The sequence below is a fragment of the Neodiprion lecontei genome, chromosome 4, assembly GCF_021901455.1.
Source record: "Neodiprion lecontei isolate iyNeoLeco1 chromosome 4, iyNeoLeco1.1, whole genome shotgun sequence".
Taxonomy (NCBI): domain Eukaryota; kingdom Metazoa; phylum Arthropoda; class Insecta; order Hymenoptera; family Diprionidae; genus Neodiprion; species Neodiprion lecontei.
In genome coordinates this window covers 6,265,223-6,283,280 of record NC_060263.1, presented here as the reverse complement: position 1 = coordinate 6,283,280, position 18,058 = coordinate 6,265,223, and positions in this window count along the sequence as shown.

Below are 18,058 nucleotides of genomic sequence, written 5' to 3'. Positions count from 1 at the left end.
CGGAATAAATTCTTTCAGGCACTATTCCGACGTAGTTTTGCGAGAGGAATTGATTGGGCGCAGGCCCAATGCGCTGCGAGCGACGCATCAAAAGTTACAGCCAAAAAACGAGAACCTGTTTTTTCGAAATTTCTCAGCAGGTGCTTTTTCCTTCGTAATTTCTATCCTGTTGATCCCACGCTGCTTTCGCTGCGTTTTCCGAGTTCCTGGGGGTCCAAATAGTCGGAAGAGGGTCATTTAAATCGAATCTGAGACTAAAAACTTTCGGCTCCAAAAATGAAAAAAAAGTAAGGCTAACCCCTTTGCATTTTTGGCGAAAATTTTCGCGATTTTTAAAAGTGCCGGAATAAATTCTTTCAGGCACTATTCCGACGTAGTTTTGCGAGAGGAATCGATTGGGCGCAGTCCCAATGCGCTGCGGGCAACGCATCAAAAGTTACAGCCAAAAAACGAGAACCTGTTTTTTCGACATTTTTCAGCAGGTGCTTTTTCCTTCGTAATTTCTCTCCTGTTGATCCCACGCTGCTTTCGCTGCGTTTTCCGAGTTCCTGGGGGTCCAATTAATCGGGAGAGGGTCATTTAAATCGAATCTGAGACCGAAAATTTTCGGCTCCAAGAATGAAAAAAAAGTAAGGCTAACCCCTTTGCATTTTTGGCGAAAATTTTCGCGATTCCTAAAAGTGCCGGAATAAATTCTTTCAGGCACTATTTCGACGTAGTTTTGCGAGAGGAATCGATTGGGCGCAGTCCCAATGCGCTGCGAGCAACGCATCAAAAGTTACAGCAAAAAACGAGAACCTGTTTTTTCGACATTTTTCAGCAGGTGCTTTTTCCTTCGTAATTTCTCTCCTGTTGATCCCACGCTGCTTTCGCTGCGTTTTCCGAGTTCCTGGGGGTCCAATCAGTCGGGAAAGGGTCATTTAAATCGAATCTGAGACCGAAAATTCTCGGCTCCAAAAATGAAAAAAAAGTAAGGCTAACCCCTTTGCATTATTGGCGAAAATTTTCGCGATTCTTAAAAGTGCCGGAATAAATTCTTTCAGGCTCTATTCCGACGTAGTTTTGCGAGAGGAATCGATTGGGCGCAGTCCCAATGCGCTGCGAGCAACGCATCAAAAGTTACAGCAAAAAACGAGAACCCGTTTTTTCGACATTTTTCAGCAGGTGCTTTTTCCTTCGTAATTTCTCTCCTGTTGATCCCACGCTGCTTTCGCTGTGTTTTCCGAGTTCCTGGGGGTCCAATTAGTCGGGAGAGGGTTATCTAAATCGAATCTGAGACCGAAAATTTTCGGCTCCAAAAATGAAAAAAAAGTAAGGCTAACCCCTTTGCATTTTTGGCGAAAATTTGCGCGATTTTTAAAAGTGCCGGAATAAATTCTTTCAGGCACTATTCCGACGTAGTTTTGCGAGAGGAATCGATTGGGCGCAGTCCAAATGCGCTGCGAGCAACGCATCAAAAGTTACAGCCAAAAAACGAGAACCTGTTTTTTCGACATTTTTCAGCAGGTGCTTTTTCCTTCGTAATTTCTCTCCTGTTGATCCCACGCTGCTTTCGCTGCGTTTTTCGAGTTCCTGGGGGTCCAATTAGTCGGAGGAGGGTCATTTAAATCGAATCTGAGACCGAAAAGTTTCGGCTCCAAAAATGAAAAAAAAGTAAGGCTAACCCCTTTGCATTTTTAGCGAAAATTTTCGCGATTTTTAAAAGTGCCGGAATAAATTCTTTCAGGCACTACCCCGACGTAGTTTTGCGAAAGGAATCGATTGGGCGCAGTCCCAATGCGCTGCGAGCAACGCATCAAAAGTTACAGCCAAAAAACGAGAACCTGTTTTGTCGACATTTTTCAGCAGGTGCTTTTTCCTTCGTAATTTCTCTCCTGTCGATCGCACGCTGCTTTCGCTGCGTTTTCCGAGTTCCTGGGGGTCCAATTAGTCGAGAAAGGGTCATTTAATCCGAATCTGAAACCGAAAATTTTCGGCTCCAAAAATGAAAAAAAAGTAAGACTAACCCCTTTGCATTTTTGGCGAATATTTTCGCGATTTTTAAAAGTGCCGGAATAAATTCTTTTAGGCACTATTCCGACGTAGATTTGCGAGAGGAATCGATTGGGCGCAGTCCCAATGCGCTGCGAGCAACGCATCAAAAGTTACAGCCAAAAAACGAGAACCTGTTTTTTCGACATTTTTCAGCAGGTGCTTTTTCCTTCGTAATTTCTCTCCTGTTGATCCCACGCTGCTTTCGCTGCGTTTTCCGAGTTCCTGGGGGTCCAATTAGTCGGGGGAGGGTCATTTAAATCGAATCTGAGACCGAAAAGTTTCGGCTCCAAAAATGAAAAAAAAGTAAGGCTAACCCCTTTGCATTTTTGGCGAAAATTTTCGCGATTTTTAAAAGTGCCGGAATAAATTCTTTCAGGCACTATTCCGACGTAGTTTTGCGAGAGGAATTGATTGGGCGCAGGCCCAATGCGCTGCGAGCGACGCTTCAAAAGTTACAGCCAAAAAACGAGAACCTGTTTTTTCGAAATTTCTCAGCAGGTGCTTTTTCCTTCGTAATTTCTATCCTGTTGATCCCACGCTGCTTTCGCTGCGTTTTCCGAGTTCCTGGGGGTCCAATTAGTCGGGAGAGGGTCATTTAAATCGAATCTGAGACTAAAAACTTTCGGCTCCAAAAATGAAAAAAAAGTAAGGCTAACCCCTTTGCATTTTTGGCGAAAATTTTCGCGATTTTTAAAAGTGCCGGAATAAATTCTTTCAGGCACTATTCCGACGTAGTTTTGCGAGAGGAATCGATTGGGCGCAGTCCAAATGCGCTGCGAGCAACGCATCAAAAGTTACAGCCAAAAAACGAGAACCTGTTTTTTCGACATTTTTCAGCAGGTGCTCTTTCCTTCGTAATTTCTCTCCTGTTGATCTCACGCTGCTTTCGCTGCGTTTTCCGAGTTCCTGGGGGTCCAATTAGTCGGGAATGGGTCATTTAAATCGAATCTGAAACCGAAAATTTTCGGCTCCAAAAATGAAAAAAAAGTAAGGCTAACCCCTTTGCATTTTTGGCGAAAATTTTCGCGATTTTTAAAAGTGCCGGAATAAATTCTTTCAGGCACTATTCCGACGTAGTTTTGCGAGAGGAATCGATTGGGCGCAGTCCCAATGCGCTGCGAGCAACGCATCGAAAGTTACAGCCAAAAAACGAGAACCTGTTTTTTCGACATTTTTCAGCAGGTGCTTTTTCCTTCGTAATTTCTCTCCTGTTGATCCCACGCTGCTTTCGCTGCGTTTTCCGAGTTCCTGGGGGTCCAATTAGTCGGGAGAGGGTCATTTAAATCGGATCTGGGACCGAAAATTTTCGGCTGCAAAAATGAAAAAAAAGTAAGGCTAACCCCTTTGCATTTTTGGCGAAAATTTTCGCGATTTTCAAAAGTGCCGGAATAAATTCTTTAAGGCACTATTCCGACGTAGTTTTGCGAGAGGAATCGATTGGGCGCAGTCCCAATGCGCGGCGAGCAACGCATCAAAAATTACAGCCAAAAAACGAGAACCTGTTTTTTCGACATTTTTCAGCAGGTGCTTTTTCCTTCGTAATTTCTCTCCTGTTGATCCCACGCTGCTTTCGCTGCGTTTTCCGAGTTCCTGGGGGTCCAATTAGTCGGGAAAGGGTCATTTAAATCGAATCTGAGACCGAAAATTTTCGGCTCCAAAAATGAAAAAAAAGTAAGGCTAACCCCTTTGCATTTTTGGCGAAAATTTTCGCGATTTTCAAAAGTGCCGGAATAAATTCTTTCAGGCACTATTCCGACGTAGTTTTGCGAGAGGAATCGATTGGGCGCAGTCCCAATGCGCTGCGAGCAACGCATCAAAAGTTACAGCCAAAAAACGAGAACCTGTTTTTTCGAGATTTCTCAGCAGGTGCTTTTTCCTTCGTAATTTCTCTCCTGTTGATCCCACGCTGCTTTCGCTGCGTTTTCCGAGTTCCTGGGGGTCCAATTATTCGGGAGAGGGTCATTTAAATCGAATCTGAGACCGAAAATTTTCGGCCCCAAAAATGAAAAAAAAGTAAGGCTAACCCCTTTGCATTTTTGGCGAAAATTTTCGCGATTTTTAAAAGTGCCGGAATAAATTCTTTCAGGCACTATTCCGACGTAGTTTCACGAGAGAAATCGATTGGGCGCAGTCCCAATGCGCTGCGAGCAACGCATCAAAAATTACAGCCAAAAAACTAGAACCTGTTTTTTCGACATTTTTCAGCAGGTGCTTTTTCCTTCGTAATTTCTCTCCTGTTGATCCCACGCTGCTTTCGCTGCGTTTTCCGAGTTCCTGGGGGTCCAATTAGTCGGGAAAGGGTCATTTAAATCGAATCTGAGACCGAAAATTTTCGGCTCCGGAAATGAAAAAAAAGTAAGGCTAACCCCTTTGCATTTTTGGCGAAAATTTTCGCGATTTTTAAAAGTGCCGGAATAAATTCTTTCAGGCACTATTCCGACGTAGTTTTGCGAGAGGAATCGATTGGGCGCAGTCCCAATGCGCTGCGAGCAACGCATCAAAAGTTACAGCCAAAAAACGAGAACCTGTTTTTTCGAAATTTCTCAGCAGGTGCTTTTTCCTCCGTAATTTCTCTCCTGTTGATCCCACGCTGCTTTCGCTGCGTTTTCCGAGTTCCTGGGGGTCCAATTAGTCGGGAGAGGGTCATTTAAATCGAATCTGAGACTAAAAACTTTCGGCTCCAAAAATGAAAAAAAAGTAAGGCTAACCCCTTTGCATTTTTGGCGAAAATTTTCGCGATTCTTAAAAGTGCCGGAATAAATTCTTTCAGGCACTATTCCGACGTAGTTTTGCGAGAGGAATCGATTGGGCGCAGTCCCAATGCGCTGCGAGCAACGCATCAAAAGTTACAGCCAAAAAACGAAAACCTGTTTTTTCGACATTTTTCAGCAGGTGCTTTTTTCTTCGTAATTTCTCTCCTGCTGATCCCACGCTGCTTTCGCTGCGTTTTCCGAGTTCCTGGGGGTCCAATTAGTCGGGAATGGGTCATTTAAATCGAATCTGAAACCGAAAATTTTCGGCTCCAAAAATGAAAAAAAAGTAAGGCTAACCCCTTTGCATTTTTGGCGAAAATTTTCGCGATTTTTAAAAGTGCCGGAATAAATTCTTTCAGGCACTATTCCGACGTAGTTTTGCGAGAGGAATCGATTGGGCGCAGTCCCAATGCGCTGCGAGCAACGCATCGAAAGTTACAGCCAAAAAACGAGAACCTGTTTTTTCGACATTTTTCAGCAGGTGCTTTTTCCTTCGTAATTTCTCTCCTGTTGATCCCACGCTGCTTTCGCTGCGTTTTCCGAGTTCCTGGGGGTCCAATTAGTCGGGAGAGGGTCATTTAAATCGGATCTGGGACCGAAAATTTTCGGCTGCAAAAATGAAAAAAAAGTAAGGCTAACCCCTTTGCATTTTTGGCGAAAATTTTCGCGATTTTTAAAAGTGCCGGAATAAATTCTTTCAGGCACTATTCCGACGTAGTTTTGCGAGAGGAATCGATTGGGCGCAGTCCCAATGCGCTGCGAGCAACGCATCAAAAGTTACAGCCAAAAAACGAGAACCTGTTTTTTCGAAATTTCTCAGCAGGTGCTTTTCCCTCCGTAATTTCTCTCCTGTTGATCCCACGCTGCTTTCGCTGCGTTTTCCGAGTTCCTGGGGGTCCAATTAGTCGGGAGAGGGTCATTTAAATCGAATCTGAGACTAAAAACTTTCGGCTCCAAAAATGAAAAAAAAGTAAGGCTAACCCCTTTGCATTTTTGGCGGAAATTTTCGCGATTTTTAAAAAAGCCGGAATAAATTCTTTCAGGCACTATTCCGACGTAGTTTTGCGAGAGGAATCGATTGGGCGCAGTCCCAATGCGCTGCGAGCAACGCATCAAAAGTTACAGCCAAAAAACGAGAACCTGTTTTTTCGAGATTTCTCAGCAGGTGCTTTTTCCTTCGTAAGTTCTCTCCTGTTGATCCCACGCTGCTTTCGCTGCGTTTTCCGAGTTCCTGGGGGTCCAATTAGTCGGGAGAGGGTCATTTAAATCGAATCAGAGACCGAAAATTTTCGGCTCCAAAAATGAAAAAAAAGTAAGGCTAACCCCTTTGCATTTTTGGCGAAAATTTTCGCGATTCCTAAAAGTGCCGGAATAAATTCTTTCAGGCACTATTCCGACGTAGTTTTGCGAGAGGAATCGATTGGGCGCAGTCCCAATGCGCTGCGAGCAACGCATCAAAAGTTACAGCAAAAAACGAGAACCTGTTTTTTCGACATTTTTCAGCAGGTGCTTTTTCCTTCGTAATTTCTCTCCTGTTGATCCCACGCTGCTTTCGCTGCGTTTTCCGAGTTCCTGGGGGTCCAATTAGTCGGGAGAGGGTCATTTAAATCGAATCTGAGACCGAAAATTTTCAGCTCCAAAAATGAAAAAAAAGTAAGGCTAACCCCTTTGCATTTTTGGCGAAAATTTTCGCGATTTTCAAAAGTGCCGGAATGAATTCTTTCAGGCACTATTCCGACGTAGTTTTGCGAGAGGAATCGATAGGGCGCAGTCCTAATGCGCTGCGAGCGACGCATCAAAAGTTACAGCCAAAAAACGAGAACCTGTTTTTTCGACATTTTTCAGCAGGTGCTTTTTCCTTCGTAATTTCTCTCCTGTTGATCCCACGCTGCTTTCGCTGCGTTTTCCGAGTTCCTGGGGGTCCAATTAGTCGGGAGAGGGTCATTTAAATCGAATCTGAGTCCGAAAATTTTCGGCTCCAAAAATGAAAAAAAAGTAAGGCTAACCCCTTTGCATTTTTGGCGAAAATTTTCGCGATTTTCAAAAGTGCCGGAATAAATTCTTTCAGGCACTATTCCGACGTAGTTTTGCGAGAGGAATCGATTGGGCGCAGTCCCAATGCGCTGCGAGCGACGCATCAAAAGTTACAGCCAAAAAACGAGAACCTGTTTTTTCGAAATTTCTCAGCAGGTGCTTTTTCCTCCGTAATTTCTCTCCTGTTGATCCCACGCTGCTTTCGCTGCGTTTTCCGAGTTCCTGGGGGTCCAATTAGTCGGGAGAGGGTTATTTAAATCGAATCTGAGACCGAAAATTTTCGGCTCCAAAAATGAAAAAAAAGTAAGGCTAACCCCTTTGCATTTTTGGCGAAAATTTTCGCGATTTTCAAAAGTGCCGGAATGAATTCTTTTAGGCACTATTCCGACGTAGTTTTGCGAGAGGAATCGATTGGGCGCAGTCCTAATGCGCTGCGAGCGACGCATCAAAAGTTACAGCCAAAAAACGAGAACCTGTTTTTTCGACATTTTTCAGCAGGTGCTTTTTCCTTCGTAATTTCTCTCCTGTTGATCCCACGCTGCTTTCGCTGCGTTTTCCGAGTTCCTGGGGGTCCAATTAGTCGGGAAAGGGTCATTTAAATCGAATCTGAGACCGAAAATTTTCGGCTCCAAAAATGAAAAAAAAGTAAGGCTAACCCCTTTGCATTTTTGGCGAAAATTTTTGCGATTTTTAAAAGTGCCGGAATAAATTCTTTCAGGCACTATTCCGACGTAGTTTAGCGAGAGGAATCGATTGGGCGCAGTCCCAATGCGCTGCGAGCAACGCATCAAAAGTTACAGCCAAAAAACGAGAAGCTGTTTTTTCGACATTTTTCAGCAGGTGCTTTTTCCATCGTAATTTCTCTCCTGTTGATCTCACGCTGCTTTCGCTGCGTTTTCGGAGTTCCTGGGGGTCCAATTAGTCGGGAGAGGGTCATTTAAATCGAATCTGAGACCGAAAATTTTCAGCTCCAAAAATGAAAAAAAAGTAAGGCTAACCCCTTTGCATTTTTGGCGAAAATTTTCGCGATTTTCAAAAGTGCCGGAATGAATTCTTTCAGGCACTATTCCGACGTAGTTTTGCGAGAGGAATCGATAGGGCGCAGTCCTAATGCGCTGCGAGCGACGCATCAAAAGTTACAGCCAAAAAACGAGAACCTGTTTTTTCGACATTTTTCAGCAGGTGCTTTTTCCTTCGTAATTTCTCTCCTGTTGATCCCACGCTGCTTTCGCTGCGTTTTCCGAGTTCCTGGGGGTCCAATTAGTCGGGAAAGGGTCATTTAAATCGAATCTGAGACCGAAAATTTTCGGCTCCAAAAATGAAAAAAAAGTAAGGCTAACCCCTTTGCATTTTTGGCGAAAATTTTCGCGATTTTTAAAAGTGCCGGAATAAATTCTTTCAGGCACTATTCCGACGTAGTTTTGCGAGAGGAATCGATTGGGCGCAGTCCCAATGCGCTGCGGGCAACGCATCAAAAGTTACAGCCAAAAAACGAGAACCTGTTTTTTCGACATTTTTCAGCAGGTGCTTTTTCCTTCGTAATTTCTCTCCTGTTGATCCCACGCTGCTTTCCCTGCGTTTTCCGAGTTCCTGGGGGTCCAATTAGTCGGGAAAGGGTCATTTAAATCGAATCTGAGACCGAAAATTTTCGGCTCCAAAAATGAAAAAAAAGTAAGGCTAACCCCTTTGCATTTTTGGCGAAAATTTTCGCGATTTTTAAAAGTGCCGGAATAAATTCTTTCAGGCACTATTCCGACGTAGTTTTGCGAGAGGAATCGATTGGGCGCAGTCCCAATGCGCTGCGAGCAACGCATCAAAAGTTACAGCCAAAAAACGAGAACCTGTTTTTTCGACATTTTTCAGCAGGTGCTTTTTTCTTCGTAATTTCTCTCCTGTTGATCCCACGCTGCTTTCGCTGCGTTTTCCGAGTTCCTGGGGGTCCAATTAGTCGGGAGAGGGTCATTTAAATCGAATCTGAGACCGAAAATTTCAGGCTCCAAAAATGAAAAAAAAGTAAGGCTAACCCCTCTGCATTTTTGGCGAAAATTTTCGCGATTTTTAAAAGTGTCGGAATAAATTGTTTCGGGCTTTATTCTGGAGCAGTTTTGCGAGAGGAATCGATTGGGCGCAGTCCCAATGCGCTGCGAGCAACGCATCAAAAGTTACAGCCAAAAAACGAGAACCTGTTTTTTCGACATTTTTCAGCAGGTGCTTTTTCCTTCGTAATTTCTCTCCTGTTGATCCCACGCTGCTTTCGCTGCGTTTTTCGAGTTCCTGGGGGTCCAATTAGTCGGAGGAGGGTCATTTAAATCGAATCTGAGACCGAAAAGTTTCGGCTCCAAAAATGAAAAAAAAGTAAGGCTAACCCCTTTGCATTTTTGGCGAAAATTTTCGCGATTTTTAAAAGTGCCGGAATAAATTCATTCAGGCACTACCCCGACGTAGTTTTGCGAGAGGAATCGATTGGGCGCAGTCCCAATGCGCTGCGAGCAACGCATCAAAAGTTACAGCCAAAAAACGAGAACCTGTTTTTTCGACATTTTTCAGCAGGTGCTTTTTCCTTCGTAATTTCTCTCCTGTTGATCGCACGCTGCTTTCGCTGCGTTTTCCGAGTTCCTGGGGGTCCAATTAGTCGAGAAAGGGTCATTTAATCCGAATCTGAAACCGAAAATTTTCGGCTCCAAAAATGAAAAAAAAGTATGACTAACCCCTTTGCATTTTTGGCGAAAATTTTCGCGATTTTTAAAAGTGCCGGAATAAATTCTTTTAGGCACTATTCCGACGTAGTTTTGCGAGAGGAATCGATTGGGCGCAGTCCCAATGCGCTGCGAGCAACGCATCAAAAGTTACAGCCAAAAAACGAGAACCTGTTTTTTCGACATTTTTCAGCAGGTGCTTTTTCCTTCGTAATTTCTCTCCTGTTGATCCCACGCTGCTTTCGCTGCGTTTTCCGAGTTCCTGGGGGTCCAATTAGTCGGGGGAGGGTCATTTAAATCGAATCTGAGACCGAAAAGTTTCGGCTCCAAAAATGAAAAAAAAGTAAGGCTAACCCTGTTACGCCCCGACGTACCGCCTTGGCGTAACTTTTTCAAAATTCCATTTCATTTCATTGCTAATTTCTTCAATGCACAGATATCATTTTATCAAAATCTCATATTCTAATAACGGCGAGTTCCACCCCTCCTGGCAAAAGTCACGTAGAGACCAACGATGATCCCTAGTATAAGGTTCAACTTTATTCTATTTATCTGGTACCAAGAACTGAGATGAGAGACTGCTGAGTTAGTATCAGTAGCGCTCAGCCTGGAAATATTCCTCTTTTCAAATTAAAATTATAATCAATAACTAGGATAAACCACTACCTTCAGAACCATCAAATTAAAATAGATTACTCATTGGAATGTATAAATGAATGTGTGAACATTGCATGCAAATATCTTTTGTTCATATTTTCAATGTGTCACCGACGAGATTGAGAATCGTCGGAACACCGTCGAAGAACGAGAAGTAACGCTGACCACGTGGATTTGGGCGCCAGGAGGACGCCCTCGCACCTCATTGGCTAATTACCGTTGTAACTAATTACAACTGCAGCTCCTTGGACCCTCGGGCCCAAGAAGCCGCGTCTTTCGTCTGTCAAGTCGCGAAGTGCGTGGACGTAAACCCGGATTAGCCCTCTCGAGCAAGAGTAGCGTTTGGAAAATCTTAGTTGTGACCGACCTAAAGTCTCGCGCTAATTCGTTAAATTCGAGCATTCAGTTATTCTGTTAGCTGCAAAAGACTCACTATCTTCTACATTTCCATCTTTTCTGTTCTTTACTAAATATCGTCATTTCGTGAATAGACATTTTTATGATATTCCATTTTCCTTAGTTAAAATTGAGTTCGGCCCTGATTCAAGCGAATCAGGTAATCTTAAGTAAAAACAATAATAATTACACTATCATTTTTAATAAATAATCGTTCCAATCAATTTTAACTTATCATCAAAATCACAAACAGACACTTTCAAACTTTCGATAACAAGATATCATTCTAAATTCACAAAGACTAAGTGACCAACGTTCAACATCATTCGATTCATCAACTCTTCCAAATTTGAGGTGAGGCCCCTGGTCCAGCATTCTACCGACGCAGACCGACACGATCCGACGGCTCTCAATCTCGTCGACCGATTCACCCAAAAGCTAAGTCAATCCGAGTGTTAACCCTCAAAAAATTAGACGAATTCTTGTTCACCTTGATAATCAAAACTACTTCAGTAAATTCACAAAAACCAAGCATAGAATTGGTGGCTAGCTTCACTACCCCCAATTAAATTCCACTTATTGTTTCCAAGAATTAACAAATAAGACTAAACGATTAAATATATATATTAAATATATATATATATTATATTAAACGATTTAAGATAATCTAAAAAGAGAGATACCATACAATAATCACGACCAGCTAGTTATAACCATCGTTCAGAGTAGATGTTCCTGGTACCAAATAATATTATCTTCTAGAATAGTATAACACGCGATTTTTTTAATTCAATTTGAAACCTTTATAAATTGTTATTTTTGGCTCAAATATATAATTATCACCATCGATTGTTACCAGATATTTCAATAACTAAATTGAACCAGAATATACTTCATCTTTTACCAGTTAAATCTTTTTAAACATTTATTTTGAGCGACCTTCTTCCCATTTTCTTTATTATAAAATAGCCTCAACTATTTAAACAAACCTCACAGACCTGTACAGGTCTATAGCGACACGATCCTACAAATTACCGGCTTACCGAAAGGTAAGTCTTTTCTTAGATTTAATTATTATTCATTGTCGTTACGTGGGAGCTAGATTATTCAATTAATCATAAACTACCACCGCTCAGTACACCCTCACCCCCACGTAACACAAGAATTGGTGGCAGCGGTGGGATATTGTTGCTAAAAGTGAGATTTGTTTAAATAAAAAAAAAAAAAAAGGAAAAAAAAAAAATTTTAGTTTTTGTGTTAAAATTGAAAAACTGGTCAAACGCATGAAAAAACAAAGTATCTTTCTTTCTAGATAATAATTATATAATTAACGACAAATTGTGCATGAAACTCTGCGAATTATTATTTGTGTATTTGTATGTTTATATCATAATATCCTGATAACGTATATTGCCGAATTTTCCACTGGTCATTTGTGTATTATCTGTGTTCCCAATATTTGCCTAAAAATTGGCCTGAATTATTTCGTGTGCATAAACAACCTTTTTCGATTTTGAAATGCCTAACGAAACGGGAAACCAGAGCGCGGACCGAACCAATGTATCCGCTCTAGACGCGAGTAATGCGATGATGACGTCGATGGCGGAGTGCTTTGCGTTGCAGCATAGTACATTAAATATTCCATACTTTGACGGGAAAAACATTCGTTTGAAAGATTTCTTACAAGACGTGCAAAACGGTTCAGTGTATATTCCGCCGAATTCGGAAGGCGCATATGTAAAGTGCGTTCTAGGAAAATTGCAAGGAGCAGCTCGCGACAGTACATATGGCGAAACTTTCAATACGGTCAACGAATTAATAAAACATCTGAAAAGTAGATTTGCAGCTGAAAGGACTTATCCGTATTATCAACAAGAGATCGCGAATATACGGATGAAACGTGATGAAAACGTGAGCGATTTCTACGATCGATTAAAAATATTGGTCAGTGCAGCTCGCGTAGCTTTAGAAGACGAATACGGAAAAACCGAAGTCGACGCGGTAATGAAAGTACTGCAAGTGAACGCGTTGGATGCTTATATTCGAGGACTACCTGAAGCTATCGAAAGATATGTTGAAGGACGTGTAAAAACATTGGAAGAAGCGTTTAAGTTAGCGCGAAAAACAGAAAATCGTATGCGTCAGGGAATAATATCTTCCGGAGAAACGCAGAGAGTACAAATTTCGCGACCGAACTCTCCAATGATCTATAACCAAAATAACGCGCCGCGATTGTATTCGAATTATGGCATCTCAGACGGAGCGGAGACACGCGCGAGAAGCCCGTCACCGAACGCGGCGATGTACAAACACCCGACGGCAAACGTCGCCGATCGACGATCACCCGAACCGAGGGGTTATTACCCATACGGCATGCCCGCTCACTCACAGCTTCAGTACCAGCAACCGCGTGGTTATCAATATCCGCCTTATTTTCCACAACACCCGTATTATTATCCGCCGATGACATATCCGTATTTACCACCTTATGGATATCCGCCCACAATAAATCCTACATCGATTCCACAGAGATCGGGATCGCCGGGAGCAAATTTAAATACGGGCAGACCGAATTCGCCAAATTTAAACACCCGTTCATACGACCCGAATCAGCAGTCCAATTTTAATCAAGCGAGGTTTGATAATTCGAACGTCAGAACACGGTCACCATCTCCGCGTAGAACGTCCGAAACAGCTGAATCTTTAAACTCGAACGCGACTCGTCGTCCGGACGCAACGGCGAGGTACGCGACGCCCGAGCGTCAACCGACGGTCCGTTTCGCGGAACCGCCGGCCGGTGCATTGATACGCGCGGACCAGATCGAGAATCGCCACTGATCAGGATGACAGCTCCTGAATTAAAAGAACACTCAGCTATTTTTCTAATAGACACCGGCGCAGATATCAGTCTAATTAAAGCTAATGTTTTACATCCTGACGTTTTAATCAGTGTAGACGAAATTTCTATGATGACGGGAATAACAACCGATAAAGTAAAAACTTTGGGAATAACAAATTTAACTTTACAAAACGAACCAAGTAAATTTCACGTCGTACGATCAACCTTTTTGCTAAATTGCGACGGTATATTAGGTAAAGATTATTTGCGCGAACGTAAGGCTGAGATCTCTTTCACACATAACACCTTGGTAACGAAAACTGACCCGATTAGACCGATACGATTTATCGGATACGAAGAACATTCCGATACCGAAACAAAACCGCAAAAACGATTCTTTAAAATTCGTGCGCGCACAAAGCAAGCCATTGGCATCGACGTAATCAGTTGTGGCACAAAAGAAGCATATTTGCCACGCGTAGAAACCATAGACGGCGTGTACATTGGTGAGGCTGCAGTCTCGGTACAAGATGGCGTATGCCATGTTCTTGCGATTAATACCTTGGATAGAGATATTGAGATAGAGATTCCACCACAGGAAGTGATACCTTTTGAATATCACAACTTTCCGGAGGAGCATGAATATCACGATTCAAGTTCAGAAGACTTAAATTTAGAACCTGTAGTGACTGATCGATTTACAGAAATTCAATCAAAATTGCATTTAGATCATTTAAATATAGAGGAACGCGACCACATATTAGATATCATTGAGGAATATCCAGAATTATTTCATTTACCTGGAGATAAATTAAAATCTACACCCGGAATTCAGCATCGTATACCAACCGAGGATGATATACCGATTAATACGCGACAATACCGGTTCCCTCCAATCCACAAAACCGAGATTGAAAACCAAATCAAAATTAAAATTGACAACGGAATAATAGTTCCTTCAAATTCACCGTATAATTCACCCGTGTGGATTGTACCCAAAAAACCCGATTCTGCGGGTAGAAAACGATGGCGCATGGTAATAGATTTTCGGAAATTGAATGCAAAGACAATTGGGGACGCGTATCCATTACCTAATATTACAGACATTCTTGATCATCTCGATGAAGCGCGATATTTTTCAACTTTCGATCTTGCCAGCGGTTTCCAACAAATTGAAATGGACCCCCAAGATAGAGCAAAAACCGCATTCACAACACCAAACGGTCATTACGAATATCTCAGAATGCCTGAAGGGCTTAAAAACGCGCCCGCTACATTTCAAAGATTAATGGATCAAACATTACGCGGACTACAAGGAGTTGAAGTTTTCGTTTATTTAGACGACATCGTAGTTTATGCAAAGAATTTAGAAGAACACGGCAAGAAAATCCGCCGGTTATTTAACAAATTAAAAGACGCTAGATTAACGTTACAACCAGATAAATGTGAATTTCTAAAAACAGAAGTGGCTTATTTAGGCCACATTATTGGCAGATCAGGAGTTAGACCGGACCCGAAGAAAATTACCGCGGTTCGACATTTTCCACAACCTAAAAATCCTAAGAACATTAGACAATTTCTGGGACTCGCCGGTTACTACAGGCGTTTTATTAAAGATTTTGCAGGAAAGGCTAGGCCTCTCACAGACTTATTAAAGAAGGAATCACCATTTATTTGGGGTAAAGATCAAAAGAAAAGTTTCAAAATTTTAAGGAAGTATCTATGCCAATATCCTATCTTGCAGTACCCAAATTTTAAGAAGCAATTCACGTTAACTACCGACGCATCCGACTATGCAATCGGAGCCGTTTTGAGCCAGGAAGTGGACGGTTATGACATGCCCGTCGCCTACCTGTCTCGTGCTCTGAGCAAAGCGGAACAAAATTATTTTACAACTGAAAAGGAGTGTTTAGCAGCTCTATATGCCGTACTACATTTTCGACCTTACCTTTATGGCCGAAAATTCACACTGGTTAGTGATCATGAGCCATTACGCTGGATCGACTCGATTAAAGATCCCGGGCAGCGACTAATACGATGGAGGCTCGAGTTACGAGATTACGAGTATGAATTCAAACACAAGGCTGGACGACTTAACAGTAACGCAGATGCATTGTCGCGCAACCCAGTCCCTGTTACCGACGGCATTAACCAATCGTCGGAGTCATCTGATAGCGGAAACGATAGTGACAACCTAATAATTAAATCTGTAGATTCATTTCCAAAGTATTCAGACTATTTGAAAATAATTAGAACAGCTGATATTGAAAATCCAAACATTATTGAAGTACACGAAAGCGTTTTCGATAGACTTGACAATTATGCGCATACCGTTTCTGTAGATCTTGAAATGAGTTCCGGTATAGCAAGCGATTTTAGGAAAAAGTATGGGGTACCGGAACACCTTCGCAGTCAAGCTGATATGCATTCGGTAGCTAAATTAGAACTGCCAGATCAGAAAATTTATTACATTATGACAAAATTAAACTTTTGGGACAAACCAGAATATGAAGACATGTACCTCAGTCTGATCAATTTTCGGAAAATTTTAGAAGATGACTCTGTTAAAACAGTTAGAATACCTAGAATGGGATGCGGTCTAGATAAACTAGCATGGAACAAAGTAAGAACCATGTTACGATTCATTTTTGGAGGAACGGGAATCAAAATTTTTGCTTGTACAAATTTAAAATTAATAGAAAATCAAAAACTCCAAACGATATTTGCTATTATGAACCCTTGGTCAAACTTGAAGGTCAGGAGTAAACCGAACCAATGGAAGATATTACCCATCGATTCGAAAATTTCAAAATTACCTGCTCCAAAAATAAAGCGACCATTAGCTAAATCAGACTCAGTCCCAAGGAAAAAATCAGCTGACGAAACATTCTGTCCAAAAACAAAGACTACCATAGAGCCTGATGAGAACGCGATCTCAACAAGAACTCGATCGAGAGCTAGGACAACAGCAGGAAGTAGGCAAGCTGTTTCTGAGGACTCATCCGACGATGAATCTTCCGAACCGCCGGCCTACCGGAGGCAAAGAAGTGTATTACCGAATTTAGGTCTTGAACAACCTACTACATCCCAGGGAACACAACAACCTGAACAAACAGACGTTCAGACTGACGACGACGACGTTGAATCTGATTCTGAGCCTGAAAATATAACAGTAAAATTAAAATCACCGCGTGATAGAGATAGCGATTCGGATGATGATGTATTTTTGCAAACAGAAGCGAGTCGTAAAGCTAAATTATCTATAGATCCTAAAGAATTGAGGAAATCATTTGACCTCTTTAATAAATCTTTGCGCGAAAGAAGTAATCTGAATCCGAAGGAGTTGCAAGATTCATTTGAACTCTTTGACAAGACCTTGCACGAGAGGAGTCTTCTAGACAACTCCAGTAACTCGGATGCAGATGAAGTAGAGTTACCAGGCCATATATCAGAGGGTGAAGAATTAGACGAAACCATACGTGAGGTACTCGACGAAAAAGACGAGACGGATGACGACGAACTGAATAAAAAAATTGAGAGATTTTTAGAAAAAGTTAAGAGAAATCAAGGAGACAATAGCGAGGCTGGACAGACTAATACCAATCAAAATAATTTGAATGAAACAGTAGTTAGTCGACCTTTGCAGAAATCGGCATTACCAACACCTATAGTCGCACCCAGACCAATAGCACTCTCAACCCCGTATCCTTTGAATATGATACCTGAGTTGAATGAGACAGGGGACGTTGATGGTTTCTAAGTGGGGAGGGATGTTACGCCCCGACGTACCGCCTTGGCGTAACTTTTTCAAAATTCCATTTCATTTCATTGCTAATTTCTTCAATGCACAGATATCATTTTATCAAAATCTCATATTCTAATAACGGCGAGTTCCACCCCTCCTGGCAAAAGTCACGTAGAGACCAACGATGATCCCTAGTATAAGGTTCAACTTTATTCTATTTATCTGGTACCAAGAACTGAGATGAGAGACTGCTGAGTTAGTATCAGTAGCGCTCAGCCTGGAAATATTCCTCTTTTCAAATTAAAATTATAATCAATAACTAGGATAAACCACTACCTTCAGAACCATCAAATTAAAATAGATTACTCATTGGAATGTATAAATGAATGTGTGAACATTGCATGCAAATATCTTTTGTTCATATTTTCAATGTGTCACCGACGAGATTGAGAATCGTCGGAACACCGTCGAAGAACGAGAAGTAACGCTGACCACGTGGATTTGGGCGCCAGGAGGACGCCCTCGCACCTCATTGGCTAATTACCGTTGTAACTAATTACAACTGCAGCTCCTTGGACCCTCGGGCCCAAGAAGCCGCGTCTTTCGTCTGTCAAGTCGCGAAGTGCGTGGACGTAAACCCGGATTAGCCCTCTCGAGCAAGAGTAGCGTTTGGAAAATCTTAGTTGTGACCGACCTAAAGTCTCGCGCTAATTCGTTAAATTCGAGCATTCAGTTATTCTGTTAGCTGCAAAAGACTCACTATCTTCTACATTTCCATCTTTTCTGTTCTTTACTAAATATCGTCATTTCGTGAATAGACATTTTTATGATATTCCATTTTCCTTAGTTAAAATTGAGTTCGGCCCTGATTCAAGCGAATCAGGTAATCTTAAGTAAAAACAAT